This window comes from Corvus brachyrhynchos, unplaced genomic scaffold (genome assembly GCF_000691975.1).
Source record: "Corvus brachyrhynchos isolate BGI_N302 unplaced genomic scaffold, ASM69197v1 scaffold158, whole genome shotgun sequence".
NCBI classification, from domain to species: Eukaryota; Metazoa; Chordata; class Aves; order Passeriformes; family Corvidae; genus Corvus; species Corvus brachyrhynchos.
The window spans coordinates 1,138,258-1,153,704 of record NW_008239756.1 but is presented as its reverse complement, the minus strand read 5'-3'; positions in this window follow the sequence as shown (position 1 = coordinate 1,153,704).

Below are 15,447 nucleotides of genomic sequence, written 5' to 3'. Positions count from 1 at the left end.
TGCCTGGCTGGGGTGCCACCAGTGCTCCAGCTCCAGGGAATTTGTGTGCTACCATGGAAGCCAACAAAACTGACTGCTGTCGTAGACAGAGATTGGGTTTGATCCAGTCTGGCAAATCCAGAGTTCCTATAAAAGAGCTGAATAAGGGCACTGTGTCTGACAAGAAGGAAATAAAATTATTGGACTGTTGGCTTTGATAAATCCTTTCCCTGACACATTCCTCAGACTTTGTTTCAGCAAAGAATAACGGGGGACAGAGAGAGACACACGCGCACACACACACACTCACACATGCACACACACGGCGTCCTTTTGTTCTGATCATTTAAATACAGTGAAACAACGACCTGAAATCAACATAAAGCTGTTAGAGGAATAACCTGACTGTGCACCTTTTTTCTAGAGTCTCCAGGGTGAAATCAGTTTAGATTGATGCACGATAAAGGAACAAACCTGTTGCCTGAATGGGGCATCTCTCAGTGCAATAGGCAGCGCTGTTATCAGACCTGTTAAACAAATAAAGCTGTGAAGTGCAGACATATTGTCTGAAGCACACGCTCGGCTTCCCAGGCAGCCGAGATCTTCTTAAGGAATCCTTGATAAAGGAACAAGCCTGTTCAAGTTAATGGATATCCTCGGGTGATGCTCAGAGAGGAAGCGTGAAGCGAATGGGGATCTTTGCTGTGGCTGCTGATGCTCATCCCTCCCTGCACAAACACACCAGGGAGTGCTGTTTTTGCCGGAGCAAGAGGGAGAAGAAGGGGATGTTCTGCACATGCAGGGCAGAAGGTGGTGGGGGATGAACCAGTGGGAGTAGCCCCAGCCCTGCTCAGCAGTGGCAGCCGAGGAGCTTTTGAGTTGCCAGAGTTGTTGGAACCAGCTTCACTCCTCCTTCCTGTCACAAGCATCTCTGAACTTTGTCCTGATTTGCCCCAGCCTGAGTGAGAACAACGCTGGGCTCCCTTCAACTGGACTTCTGGCAACAACAAGAGAATAGTAATTTCACCGCAATGTTTCTCCTAAGGAAAAAAAACAACCCACCATTTGTTTGTCTGCCTCTGACAGGGAAAATTTTTCATGTTACCATCAGCCCTGGAGTTCATTCACCTATTGGAAACATGTCCAGCTTTGAGAGATGTTTAATCTTACTTGAAAGGCGATAATTAGGAAAACACACACAAACACATGTGCCACACGCTCGCAGTCTCATTACAGCCTGCTTTCTCCTTCAGCTGAGGAAAAGGGTTTGTTTTGATGATGGGGATGTGTTTTTGTGCTTGGTTAAGGAGTGTGTGCATATGTGTGTACCCATGTGGAGATGTAGGTGCACATTTGCATTGCTGGAGGGGAGAGGTGTTTAACTTGTTGAAACCTGTGCAATTCTGCATCCTGGTTCAATTTTTGGAAGAAGATTTTGATGAGATCTCTCCTGTCACTGCACAACAGAGGATCTAATCACGCTGTACAAAGACAGCCACAACTGACAATACATCTCCCTCTTCCAGGAGAAAGGAAGAAGGGAACAAAATGAATAATTCAAATGATAATTAGCAGTGTAATTATTCCTGTTTTTAGAGTAACCTACAGGACAGAACATCAATGCATGAGTCACTGGCAAAGTATAAACAGAAATAATTTGGAAGATGCTGTCCTGATACTTTAGAAAGGGACTTGTCAGAGAGTTTCTCTTTTGATCTCACATTGGCATCAAGATTCCCCTCCAAGTGCTCCCTGTAAGGTCAAAGCTGGCATTTGTCATCCAGAGCTCGGATAAGAGAGAAGGGAGCTTCAAAAGCAGCATCAGGCAGGGAGGGCTTGCAGGAGGGACAGAGCCTGGGAGAACAGAGCTGAGACCCATCAGCTGAGCACCCGGAACATCAGGCAGTGGTTTGGGCTTGATTCAGGCCAGGGAAAAGCATTTTTCTGTGTGTCTACACAGCCTGGGGTAGCAGCTGCCAGTTGCAGGTCTGGCTTTGATGTGCTCCAGTCCTGCAAACACCGATGCCCAGAGCTGGGGTCCCCTGCATGCGCCAGCAGCTGAGACCTGCAGGGGTCGAAGCATTGGGAAGGAACGTGGAGGGGTGGTGGTTTTTTTGGGCTGAATGGGAGGGGAGAAGGTAAAATCTCTGTCTCAAGGTGTCCCACACTGTGCTTGTGAAGAGCGAAACCCCTGCACAGGAGAGAGCTGTCAAAGGCCTGATGCTGCACTTATCCTTTCTGATAGGGATTCCTGCATTCAGCTGCAGTCCAGCTGAGATCTTTACCCACAGCCTTGCAATCCTTCAAACTTACAGCCACTTTTGCTTTTGTTAAAACCTGGAGAATCTCTCTTTGACAGGAGCTATGAAACCTTGGTGGCTGGAGCAGATCCCATCCAAGGAGACGCCGAGGCAGCAGCAGCCTCCTGTAGGAGTGAACAATGGGAAGCCCCTTGGCACTGTAACACAAGAGGAAGAGAAGAAAGATGTCTTTAATTTGCCTGGTAATGATCGATATAGAATCAAATCTGACCTTGAATTTTAATGGCTCTGTACTAATAGGAAGCCACTCACAGATGGAAGGAGGAGGACCAAAATAGCCTGGGAGAGGGAAGGCTGGGTTGTCCAAGGCACAGCAGGCTCAGCACCCTGTGTGGCCACCCCTTGCCACCGTGGATGTGCTTTTTGTGAGCTGGCAGAGAGAAAATCACTCTGGGGTGGCAGTGGCTGGGGATGGGCTGCTGTGGGCACAGGAGCTGGAATGACCCAAGGCTTCCTGGGTTCCCCCAAGCTCTGCTTCACCCAGCAAGTTCAAAGCACTCTTTTAAAAACAAACAGAAAATTGGGAAAATTGAGTCAAGAAACAGGTAAGTCCTTTCCCCAGGTTCACCTGGCAGTAACCAGGGCTGCAGGTCTCCCAGGCCCTGTGGCCCTTCCCTGTGACATTGGGGCCTCTCTGTTGCTCCCTGTCTTTGGCATGTATCAGATGCTGGACAGACAAAATGTCTCAACTTCTGACCCAAGGCACTGACAGCATTTGCAATTGGCAGAGACTCCTTTAAAAAAAAGCATAATACATTTATATATATAAATAAATAGAGATTGACCATTTGAAATTATATAGTAGCTGTTAACATTGGCATCTTTATTTGCTGCATCAATTGTATTTGATTTAACCTCGTTCCCACAATGCTGAAAACATTTGACTCATCTGCTGGGGGTTCTTTTTGTTGATACAGAATCATTTTGACAGTTATCCTGTTGGCTGTTAATAGATATCTGCACTTTCTATAATCAATCATAAAACAAATCCAATTGCCTTTTCACTTTTTATTTGACCTTAATCCTAACAAATCTCCCACAATTTTATTGAATTTACTCATGAGCCAGCAGAAGAAGACAGAAGAAAGAGAGGGTATCCACTGATGCCTTTCCATCTGTTTAAGATGAAGAGAGTCTAGAGGATCTGAGATGGAACCAGGAAAATATTCACCTGGGGTCTGTTGCTGCATGTTGAACCACCCCAGCCAGATCCTCAGGCTTTCGTGTTGTGCTTCCCCTCCCCGGGGGCAGAGCAGAACTGCACGGAGCTGACCACCTCAGCCAAGAATTCACAGCTTTTTGTCGACCTCGCAAGGAAAGGGAGTTACTCCTCCAGGAGCTGTGGGAAGGACTTCTCCTCCTGAGTGGTCTCATCTGGAGACCTTTGTTTGCTCATCAGTCCTCAGGTTTCCCCGCCGTTTCCCCTCATTCCCGGGAGAGCAAAGCTGCGCCGGGAGGAGGATCTGGTTCTTGTAATGCAGCAGAAATGAAGCGGAGGGAGCTGGAGGGCAGAGGATGCTCCGTCCTCACCACGTGGCAGTTTCTGCTTGTGTGACGTTTGCGTTTTCCCCTCTCTCCCCTCCCAGACTTCTGTCTGCAAAACCAATCCACCGAGCACTTCAAGACTGCTAGCGAGATGAGGTTTGCCTCTCGGCACAAATCCTGTGTCATGTGGCGTGGAGGAAGGATACAAGAGTATTATTCTGCTCTTAAATCAGGCGTGGATCTGCCCTTGCTTTCCACCACCCCAGGAGGCACAGGGATGCTTTACGAGCAGTTCTGGTATGGTTTCTGTTTGCAAACATTTCCCTTTCTCCACCTCGAACGGAACAGGATGCAGAGAAGAAAGAAAAGAAAGAAAAGAAAGAAAGGAAAGAAAGGAAAGAAAGGAAAGAAAGGAAAGAAAGGAAAGAAAGGAAAGAAAGGAAAGAAAGGAAAGAAAGGAAAGAAAAAGAGGGGGGGGGGGGGGGGAGAAAAAGGATAAAAGCAGGAGAAGCAACTTTGTCCTTTGGTGCCAGCAGCTGCAGGCTCCTGCAGTTGGAACCCCAACGAGAACCAAAGTATCTTCATCATTGTCTGGCTGGAAATGGCAGCTGCTCCGCCAGTCTCTGCTCGGGCGGGACGGTGGCTTTTACGAGAGCGGGAAGGGAACAGTGGGGCAGGGAATTAAAATATGGGCTACAAATTGGAAACAGCAGGGGGTGGAGGGGGATTCAGCTTAGCCGGCGGATGCCCAGTGTGCTCCCTATTTATACTGTGCCAATGACTTTGCTCTCAAGCAGCTTGCAGAAGAGAAAAGGAGAGAAAAATAAATATTTCTATATCTGTATATCTCTATAGATCTCTATCTTGCAGCTTGCCTTGGCCCAGAAAATTCCTGCAGTAGCCAAAGGCAGGAGGGACTGCAGTGCTGTAGGTTAGAGTGATGCGACAGCCCATCTGCAGCCATGAATTACCTGCCCTTGTGCAGGTTGCTCTGTCTGGAGAATAATCTTATGGATGAGGAACTGCCTGGGCAGGAGGGGTAGATGCAGCAGTGGCTGTGTCCCCTTACAGTGGTGCGAACCCCATATGAGCTTGAGCCCAGGCTGAAGACAGGGTTTGACCCATCAAAGCTGATCTCCAGCCTTATCTCACACTCAAGGGAGCCTGAACTCAAATTGATACTTGTATATGACCTTGACACCTCTGAGTCTCAGTTTTTCTGTCTTTAAAATGTGCCCAACACAACAGGATGAACACGTGGAGAGGTGCAGAGTGCTCAGACAGGTCTGCAGTGGGGCCACACTGCCCAGCCTGGAGCTGCAGCCCCTCTACAACAGGGTGGCCCTTTCTAGCAGGTCTCTGCCCTTGTCTCTGCTTCTGGGGCCCTGTATCACCCCAAACCTGGCCAACAGACCTGCCCTTAGCATGCACTGCGGGGAGAGCAGCAGGCAAAGGACACAGGAAGCAGTGCCTGAGAGGTGCCTCCCTCACACAGCCTGGCCTGAGAGCAACCAGAAATAGAAACACAGGGCCATGAATTAAACACGCTGCAATCTCTCATCTGTCTCCAGCAGGAAGTTCAGCTCAGGGCAGAGCTCTCCTCTGTGTGGATGGACACAGGGGTGCTTACCTGGGGAGGCAGGGCATGGGTCAGCAAGTGTCCTGCTCCATTGGTTTCAACAGGAGCAGTTCCTGTGAGTTCCCTCTTCCCATGCCACCCTCACTCTCCTGGCACACCGGGTTGTTTGGGACAATGCTGACCAATCCTGGGCACGTCCCAGCTCTGTGGTACCCTGAAGCATCCCCCAAAGTGATCTGCTGCCCAAGGGCCAGAGCCACTGCTTTCTCCTACATGTCCCACCTGGGAGACCAGCGTGTCTGACCCTGCAGAGATGGATGTGCTGCAAAGAGGGACCAGGGAGGCACAAAATACTTGTGGCTCAGCTGGACACAGTGCCCAAGGCTTTGGCAGAGAGAGGCTGTCCCTGGGGAACACCCTGCACAACCAAAGAGAGGTGTAGTCATATGTCCAGCAGCTCAGAACTTCAACTTAGAGGTGTCTCCCATGGCAGGGGACAGTGTCAGTATTTATGGTGCTCCCAGCCTTGGAGGGGAGGACAGATCTGTACTTAACATCTTAGATGGACACTGGTTGTGATTCTTGCACCTTTGGACATGAATCTCTGCTGGCTTCTGTGCCTGGGCACGATACACAGGCTGGGACTCACCCTGCCAACAAACACCCCACTCCCTGGAGGCACAGCAGCGCTGAACCATGGTCCTGCCAACACCCACTTGGGTGTCAGGGTGGCACAGGCAGAAGGAACGGCCCAGCCCTGAAGTACCAGGCTCTGATCCTCTTGCCCAGCTCCCTCCACCCTCTGCAATTTTCTCGATTCCCTTTGGTGGCACTGAGGAAGGATCAGCCTTTCCCAGAGGCAGGCAGGCGTCGGGGAAGCATCACTCAGGCAGGCGATGATTAGCTTTGCTGACAGCTGTCTCCAGTGGATGTGATGGATGGTGCCTCAGACTGCCCGAGTCTATCCATGTCTCTGAAGTCCAGCAGACAGCAGAGCTCGCAGAGGATCAGCCCCGTGCGTGCCTGTGGCCCCAGGGCTGGAGACAACTCCAGGAGTGATGGGGAAAATGAAGGAAGTAATTTAGAACCTAACAAGGGAAAATCCAAAAACCCCTGGCTCAGCCTGAAAGCCAGTTGCTTGAGAAGGGGCTTGATTTCCTTCCGGCTTTGCAGATGCTCTGAGCAAATTTTTCTGGCTCACAAAGGGATTCGGCATCAGGATGGCTTCTCCCTCCCATCTCCAGCATCGCTTCATTAACTGACCTTGCAGAACATGCACAGCCTTTTCAGTTCACAGATAAAACATATTTGCTCCATGGCTCACACATGCACAGGCCAGATGGAAGTGGGACACAGTCCTGCAGGTTGGCCACACACAGCTGGACTGCATTCTGCTGTGAGCGTGGTATCACTGTCAGTGCGCTCAGCCACACCCGAGCGCATCCCTCGGTCCCCAGGGATGACCATGCTCCTGTCTCTGCTCCTCTGCTCCTTTCAGTGCCTGCAGGCAGCGTGTGCCCCATTCTGTGTGTGCCCAGGTTGTCTGTGACACTTGTGGAGACACTGACAGGTCCATCACACACGAGCACATCCAGAATGTGAGCACAGACATGGATACACGACTGATCCCACATACACAGTGATGGTTTTCTGCCAATTAAACAGCCGCAGGATCGCTGGTCTGGGAATCACAGCTTGGATGTGCACATACATTTTGGGGAGGGGACAGTGTTTTGAGGACCAGAAATAGGAAATCTAAGAACAGGAGTCTCACATGCTGTTCTCTGTGGGGATATCTGAGATAAAGTGTCCTATAATCAGCCTTCCACACAAAGTGGGGGTTTGTGGACCCCCAAATTCTCTCTGTCTCTCTCTGCTCCTCTCCCTCACTTGAAAAGGCCTTGCCCGCCCCTGCAGAAGCCCTGTCTGATCCATCTCCCTCCTTTTCATCGGGTTAATTGGCCGCTGCCTTACCAGGGAAATCTCAGCCTGGCTGTCAGCCCCGAGCTGTGCTTAGCAGGCTCCAGAAGCTACACAGGGAAGGGGTTTTAACCCGTCACAGAGGCAGCTGGGGAAAGGAGCAGGACTTGGCTGCCTCTAATTGCTCTTTGCGCAGAGATGCCTTGTTTATTCAATTAATTTGGAGCCATCAAATACCAAAGCTCAACAAGCAGCTGCTGAGTGCGGGGATTTTTGCCTCTCCAGAAGGTTGGGGTATGCAAATCCCTTCTTTCCTTTAAGCAACAACAAAACTCCTTCCTAAAACCTTCCATTTCTTGGTCTTTATAGGCATTAACACTCATTGTGCCTTTAGTGGGAACTGTATGGAAACATGCAATATGTTTTTTCCCCTAAAGTCACCCGGAAGGTAAGTGTCAGAGCAGGATGGAAAATACTGGTCCAGACCCAGGAGTTAAATCCTTGAGGCTGTGCTATTTGGCCAAAGGAAATTCCTATTCCATTGATAAATTAATAGTTACGAAGTAACAGATATTCCCCCTTCACAAAGGCTGCAAATCCCAGACCCAAACTGTCCTTGTTAGCAAACAAAATCCCCTCCACTCCTGATCTCTGAGTGTCATGTACCAGCCCTAGGAAACTCACAGCAATGAGCACAGCCTGAAAGGGGATGGAAGGACTCCTTGCTCTGAGACATAAAACTGTAAATCCGAGCAGAATGTGTTTCCTCTGCCTGGATTTCACAGCTCTCTCTATGGTAATTTGGCCAGTTGCACTCTCTGCTTGCATTGTGCTGGGAGTCTCTTTCAGCTAGGTCTAGGATTTAGCTTTTTAGAGAAATAAAAATAATACATAAAACCTTGTTTCAGCTTGCCTGTTCACAATCAAATTTTCCTGAGCATGGGCAGCAGCCTTATGAGCCATTTCTGTTTGATAGCTTGGGCTTTATTCACGTAGATAATGAGTTTGGCAGGAGGTTAATAAGTGTCAACTGAAAGATAATTTAAGAGTCGTAAAGATAAATTTGTTGTGGGCTCTTTTTCTGGGTCTGTGGCTAATATCTCAGTGCCTATACACATGCACACACACACCCAGTGCACAGGCTGGTTTCCAAGTCCATAATCCATATGGTTTTCTTTATTCCTTGAGGTTTTGTAAATATCTAAAAGTCCCAGTGAAAATCCTGCTGCATGTAAATTCCCATTGCCTTTTTTTCCTGACTTTCCTGTGCAAGGCGATTAGAATAACATGAGGGGAAAGAGAAGAGAAAGGAAAAGAAAAGGAATAGAGCTTTAGAAAAGTGGCTTTTCCTCTCTGACACAATGCTCAAGCTGAGAATTTCCTTGAGGGATGGATAGAGATGTGGTCCTTATGCAGAGTTTTGAGATAGAAAGGGAATATTTGCCAAGGTTCATCTGGGTTTAGGCAGCTGGATTTTTTTTCTCCTCTCTCACTTATTTTAATCGTTAAAATAGACTTTTTCTCTTAAAAATACCCTGGGATCTGCCCCACTGTAGCCAAACTAGTCCGTGCTTCCAGTGGAGGTTGTGCTTGGCTGCAGGTTGGTGCAAACCAGCTCGGGGTCCCTGTGGCCAGGGACAGCAGGAGCCAAAATCCCTCAGCACCAAAACACTACCCTGGCCCTCTGCTCACGGCCCTGCTTTGCTTGCCTCCATCCCTCCCTCCTCCTAATCCCTTCAAAGCAGAACACTTTAAGAGGGATTCGGGGGTGGATGCTGTGCGGGGGGACAGGAGAGGCCAGCAGGGCTTTGTCACAAGTATCAATATGATCCTGTTTCCATAAAAACCCCATGAAGTTAAAGATTATTTACATTTTGGGTATGGGTAACAACCATAATCTATTTGATTAGGTGAGGCTCGAATTAAGTACCAAATTTATCTCTTTACATTGTCAAACTTAATAGTAGTTTAAAGACAAAGCTCATTGAAACTCTGCCTTCCCTGCTGGGCTAATTAACACCCATTTTAGGCTCTTAAACCTTTGATGGGTGTTTCTGCTCCAGCTCTTTGGTAATAGGGGAACTACTTTAATAAATCAGACAAAAATCTTGGCCAAGCAGTGTGGACCAAAAGGCTCTGCCCAGGTGTGATGGGTTTCCAATGCAGAAGGGGAGATAAAAGCACTTTCTTGATTAAATACTGCCACCAGGTTGAACCCCTGAGTTTTCTGGTGCTGCTACTGATACCACTGTTAATGTGTGCTGAGTGTTTTATTTCAAGGTTGGTCCTGCAGAATGGGCCAGATTAATGGAGAAACTCAGCCAAGTGTGCTGAGCTTAGTGGGTCGTGCCTGTGCGTTTGATGGCTTTGGGTTTGGGTTCACAGGAGATTGCAATGACTTCAGACTCTCCTAGATGGGAAGATATTCTGGTAAAGTAGTGCCTACACTAAGGAAAAATGGGAATGCAGCGTGCTGGTGAAAAGAAGTCCCAGGTGAGCTGTGACTGCTGGAATCACACTGAGCTCCGTGATGGGGCCGACTCCAGTTGTACCCTGACAGAATCAGGGCTGGTGGATCCAGCTGCAGGTAACAGCCATGAACTTCTCCCACATCCCTTTGATGCTCCTGCTCTGTATTTGGCTTTCGGAGGAAATGCCCAGTTACTCTTTTGAGTGCCTCGGGCTGGATTCCTCTTGAGACAGGAAAGAAATCTGCTCCTGGCTCCTCCAAACTCATGTGGGCTTAATCCTGTCCAATTCCTGGTGCCCCAACCCCTCCTCAAGCAGTGTCTGAGGGCACCTGTGGGGCATTTGCCCTGGGCTGTAGCCACAAGCTCAGCAAACTGGAGCCAGAAAGAGCTGCCTAAACCCCAAAACACTTTGGGGTGCTGCCCTACACAAGCTGTGGGGGCCTGAAGCCCCCTCTGCCACCCCCGGCAGGGGCTGGAGTTGTTCCTTGCTGTTGCCCAGGGAGAGCAGCTCCTGGAGTCCCAGAGTGCTGTGAGGAGCGAGAACAGGGCAAGGAGAGATGGTGCCACATTTAATTAGCTCTCAGCAAACCCAGATTATTCTTAACATTAAACTAATCTTCAAAAAGGGAACCCTTTAAATGAAAAGAAAAAGTGCAAGGCTAGGAAACCATTAATTGATTCCTTATTCATTAACCTTTGCAAACCACTCAAAATAGCTGAAAATCTACTTCCTTTGCAGCAAGGGCTTATGCAGGGGCTGGAAGGAGCCTCTCATAACCTACACTGCAGAGGGCAAGAGAAGGGCTGGTCCCAAACTGCTCCTTGTTTTGCTAATCAGAGAGCAATTCCTCACAGACACTCTGCTGTAAACACCGCTGATCTTGAACACGCTTTTGGAAACCACCCTGAAGCCACGACAGCTTCTCTGATATTTGATCTGTAAACCTCAAACTTCTCATGCCCATCCCTGAGCCCAGGAGCTCAAATCTCATGACAGTAATTTTTCCTTTTCATTCCAGAGCTTCTGGAGTCCAGGGATTTGCATTGAAAAAAGTCCTCGATAGATGAGAGATTGTGAAAAGCAGTTTGCAAAGGGCTTTTGTGTTTAAAAAACCCAACCACCCAGAGCCAAAGGAAGCTGACAACAGATACTGAAAATCAGATATAAAAATTCCCAGTTTAGTCACTAAAATTAATCAAATGGGGAAGGGAGATGATATGCGTGGTGAGCACCAGCAGTGTGGGCACTCAGTCTCAGATCAGAGAAAATCACAGAGTGGCTTAGGTTGGGAGACACCTTAAAGATCACTTCATTCCTACCCCCAGCCGTGGGCAGGGACACCTCCCACTAGATGGATCACCTTTTTGTGGCCACCCAAAGATTCAGCAGGGAGACAGAGCAGTTCCTACTGTCCCCAAGTAGGACACCCACTCCTGTAGGTCTCTATCCTGCTCCCCTGCCTGACCCTGCAGCCCCCAGCCCCTCATGCCCTTGAAGGCAAAGATCTGGTGTTGGCTGAGGTTTTTTTTTCCCTGGGGAGCTCTGCATTCCCACCTTCCTCAGGAAGGCAGACAAACAACGCAGTTTCCATAGCCACTGGGGAAGAGAAGAAAGAAAAAGCCTGCGTGGTCAACGGCTGCCAAATCGCCTTTTGTTTGTGCCTACCAGCACTTGGATTTGCCCTGATCTGAAATGACACTTTTCTCCGCCACTGGGGTCCTGTTTTCTGGGTATTTGATTCTTGTGCCAGGACTTGGACAGCAACCAGTGGCTAAAAGCTTCCTCTTATAAACTCTGGAATTAACAACCTTCTTTCCCTGACCTCATCAGCACAGTGGGGTAAAAAAAAAACCTAGACATGTTTTCTCTTTTCACACAGCTTAGGCAGAAGGGAATCAAACCCTTCATGGGAATGCCTGATTCAGCCTCTTTCAGAGGACAGGCACAGCCTGGAGGTTCGGTACCTGCAAAACCGAGGTGAAGTTTCGATGTTCCCATCAGTGGTAACTATCACAGAATCATGGAATGGTTTGGGTGGGAAGGACCTTAAAGATCATCCAGTCCCACCCCTGGCATGGGCAGGGACACTTTCCACTGTCCCAGGCTGCTCCAAGCCCTCTCCAGCCTGGCCTTGGACACTGCCAGGGATCCAGGGGCAGCCACAGCTGCTCTGGGCAACACATCTCTGTAGCTGGGAGCATGAAAAGATTTGTGTGCTCCTTGGGCGTGGGACACACAGCTCACACTCCTCAGCAAATCTGACCTGTGCTGTCCTCTCAGCATAGGCAAGAATTACAGCCTTGTTCAGCAAGAGAATCAGCTTTCCCAAATGTCCCCCTGGGAGAGATCAGGTGCTTGGAAAGTCACAGATCCTGATCTTGAACAAAATCACCACAAACCACCTTCTCCTGAGCATCCCCTGTGTAGGGCCATTTCCCTGTGGCTGCTCAGCCTCCTCCCTCTGCTCCCGGGCTGTCCTCACTCCCCTGGTTCCTCCTGCTTCGCTCAGCGTTTGAAGCTGGGTGCTCTTTAAAGCAGTGCCTGGTGATACTCCATTGATCTCAGTTATCCAGAGACAACTCTCAGTTATCCCGAGGCCGATTAAGCAGGTTGCAGATTAATCATCCCCTGCTCAGTGGCCCCTTCATCCTCCTCACTGGCTCCTTACATCTTGATTTTGCTCTCTGTAAGAAAACACACAAGCCACTGTGTGCTCCTGTTTCCCAAAACACAAATCATAGCAGTGTCTCTGCTGTATCTGCCTTCTTCAACCTGGTTATTAACCTGGACAGGTAAGGCTCAGATGGTACTTTTATTGCTATTTCTTATTTCCATCACTGAGGGATGTGCACCCAGGAAAATAGAAAAAGAAGGCCCCAAAGAGAGCCTTTTGTCCAAATTCAGCACATTTTTTTTCTGTTGAAATGGAAATGTTGGTGCTGGAAATCATCAAAGAGCCCCAGGGAATTTTTCTCCTGTGCTTCAAAGTTCAGATCTGGCTCATACCAAACTTGCATTGGTTGGTAGTGCCTGAGAGGAAACCTCAGAGCCTGACTAAGGAACCGAGTTGCTTTGGGATGCTCCTGTAGGGAGAAGCTCAGAAGGGACAGGAGCTTTCTGGACACCTAGAAAGCACAAAGTGTGAGGATTTCTCCTCCACACCAGTTCAGAGGTGGCTCAGATAAACCCCAGGCTGAGGGCACAGCCCTGGTCATGAACCTGCAGCCAGGAGACACACAGAGAATCATGGAACCATTAAGGCTGGAAAAGCCCTCTAAGTTCGTTGAGTCCAACCATTAAACCAGCTCTGCCAACCCACCACTAAACTATGTCCCCAAGGGCCACAGCCACACATTTTTTGAACACTTCCAGGGGGTGGTGATTCCCCCACTGTCCTGAGCAGCTTTTTCTAATGCCTGACCACCCTTTCAGTGAAGAAATTTTCCCTAATATCCCACTTAAACATCCTCTAGTGTAACTTGAGGCCAGTTCCTCTCGTTCTGTTTTTTGTTACCTGGGAGAAGAGACCCATCCCTGCCTGGCTACAGCCAGGAGGTTGCATCAGTGGCAGGCTGGGCTGCTCAGGGATGAGCACAGTCTGGGTGGCCTCTGTGTCTTCATTCCATCACCCTCCTGCTGCCAGCCTGAGAGGTTCCTGGGGCATGACTGCAACAAGGGGATTGCTTGCCTCTCTCCTTCTCAATCATTTTGGATTTTTCCTAGAGTTTATAGCTTTCCAAAGTGCTTTTAATCACAAGAAAGAATGGGTGAGAGAGAAGGGTTATGCCATGCTTGGGAATTTGGTATTAGGGCAGAATACACTGAAAGTGAAGAGAACAAAGAGTTGCCAGTAGCACACTGTCCTTGAAAACCTTGCTGGTTTTCTTTTTTTTTTTTCCCTTCTTTAAGCTCTTGGCTCCAGTTTACCCAAAAGGAAGAAGGGGAAATAAAAGGTGGCAGTGTTGCCCTGCTGGGGCTAGCTGGCACAGCCCGGGTGAGGGGCTGAGGGCGTCCCTGTGCTCTCCAGATTAAGCACAAGTGCTTTGTGCAGATAAATTGAAAACCCTCGGCCCTGGAACAGCGACTCATGGACCGCTGCTGTCAGGTTCGAGAGGGAGAGAGGAAGCAGCTGCCTATGGAAAGAGAGATTAAAAGCTGAGAGAGAGACCGGTGTGCCTTTATGTCTTGAACTGTGAGCCAGAGACGGCTTTGAGATGGGAAAATGCAGAACTTTGAAACATGTATTTATTTATATATTGTACACCCACACATGCAGCTCCACGTATCCCAAATACAATTATCTAGGCACGCACACAAATACACACACACAGACACACGTGCTGGGATATTCCACACCTCAGAGGCTCCTGGCTCCCTACAGTGCATGCCCAAGGGCCAGCCTGAGCTGGATCAGACCAGGATACAGCTCCAGGATCAAACCACATGGATACAGCAGCCACAGTTTGAAGTTGGTTGCAGCTGCTCCTTCAAATTTGGTGGCAGCAGAAAAAGCCAAGGAGGAGTTGGAGCCCAGGGCAAGTTGGCAGCAAGCCGGGGATGAGCAAGATATGGGGGGTGAGCACACTCCAGTACCCCCAGCTGGCCCAGTACCCCTGCTCCTCCACTGATGGCCATTTAACTAATTACTCTTTCCAATTAACTCCTTTACTACTGCAAGCAACAGTCCCCAATGCCTCTTCAGCATTCCTTGGAGGGGAGGGTGGTGGGGATGGGAACAGGAGGACCAGTTTCTGGGGCCAGTCTCATCTGCTGGATTGGTTGGCAGAACAAGAAGGAGAATGGCTTCTGTCTCTGTTTGTGCTTTGGGATTGAATCAGGACAGGGAAAGGAGAACAACGGAAGTGAAATTATTCCCCATCTTCCCCGAGCCTGGCTCGCTTGCTCACACCCATCCCACAATCCAGCCCATGATCTTGAAGTGAAACTGGCTTTTATCATTACCTGTTCAATCTAGTCAATCAAAATTTCAATTAATGGCAGGGAATTATCATTCCATTCAGCACAAAGAGGGTTTTGTTGTGGGGTTTTTTTTTAATCTATTACAAAATGGCTGTCATGTTGCTGATTCAAACTGTGGGCAGCCTCTGCCAGCACCTTGCTATCAGCCCCACAGAGATGCTGGGGGGTTACTGGCCTCCCTGGCTCCACAGGTCAAACCCACTGCTGCCTTTTATTGGTAGAAAGCACTGACTCTGCTGATAATTTTTATTTTTCCTCCTTTCCTAATTTCCCTGTGTGGGATTTCTCTGTGCATAGCCTGGAAGAAGGGCAGCAGCTCACCCTGTGATGGTGAGGGAGGAGAGGATGGGGGAATGGAGGGAGAGGGCGGTTAGAAGAAGAATCTATTTGTAATTACTGAAATAAACACAAGTCGGAGAGAAATGCAAATGCCTCATGTTGTGAATTGCTTGACAGAAGAAGTGACAGCTTTTTATTAGGGTGATAACAGCAAGGAGTTTTAAAATAGAATAATCGGTGCAACAAAAGCAATTTTCATTCTGAATTTTCATTTTAAATGGATGATCTCGTTTTAATCAAGCGAGTCATCACAAAATGCTTTTAATTGCCGAAAGTCAAGAGCTATATTGCAATTTTGATGTCTACTTTCAGGCTGATGATTTGATTTATATAAAATGGGGGGGGGGGGGGGGGGGGGGAGTGTGTTGTGTG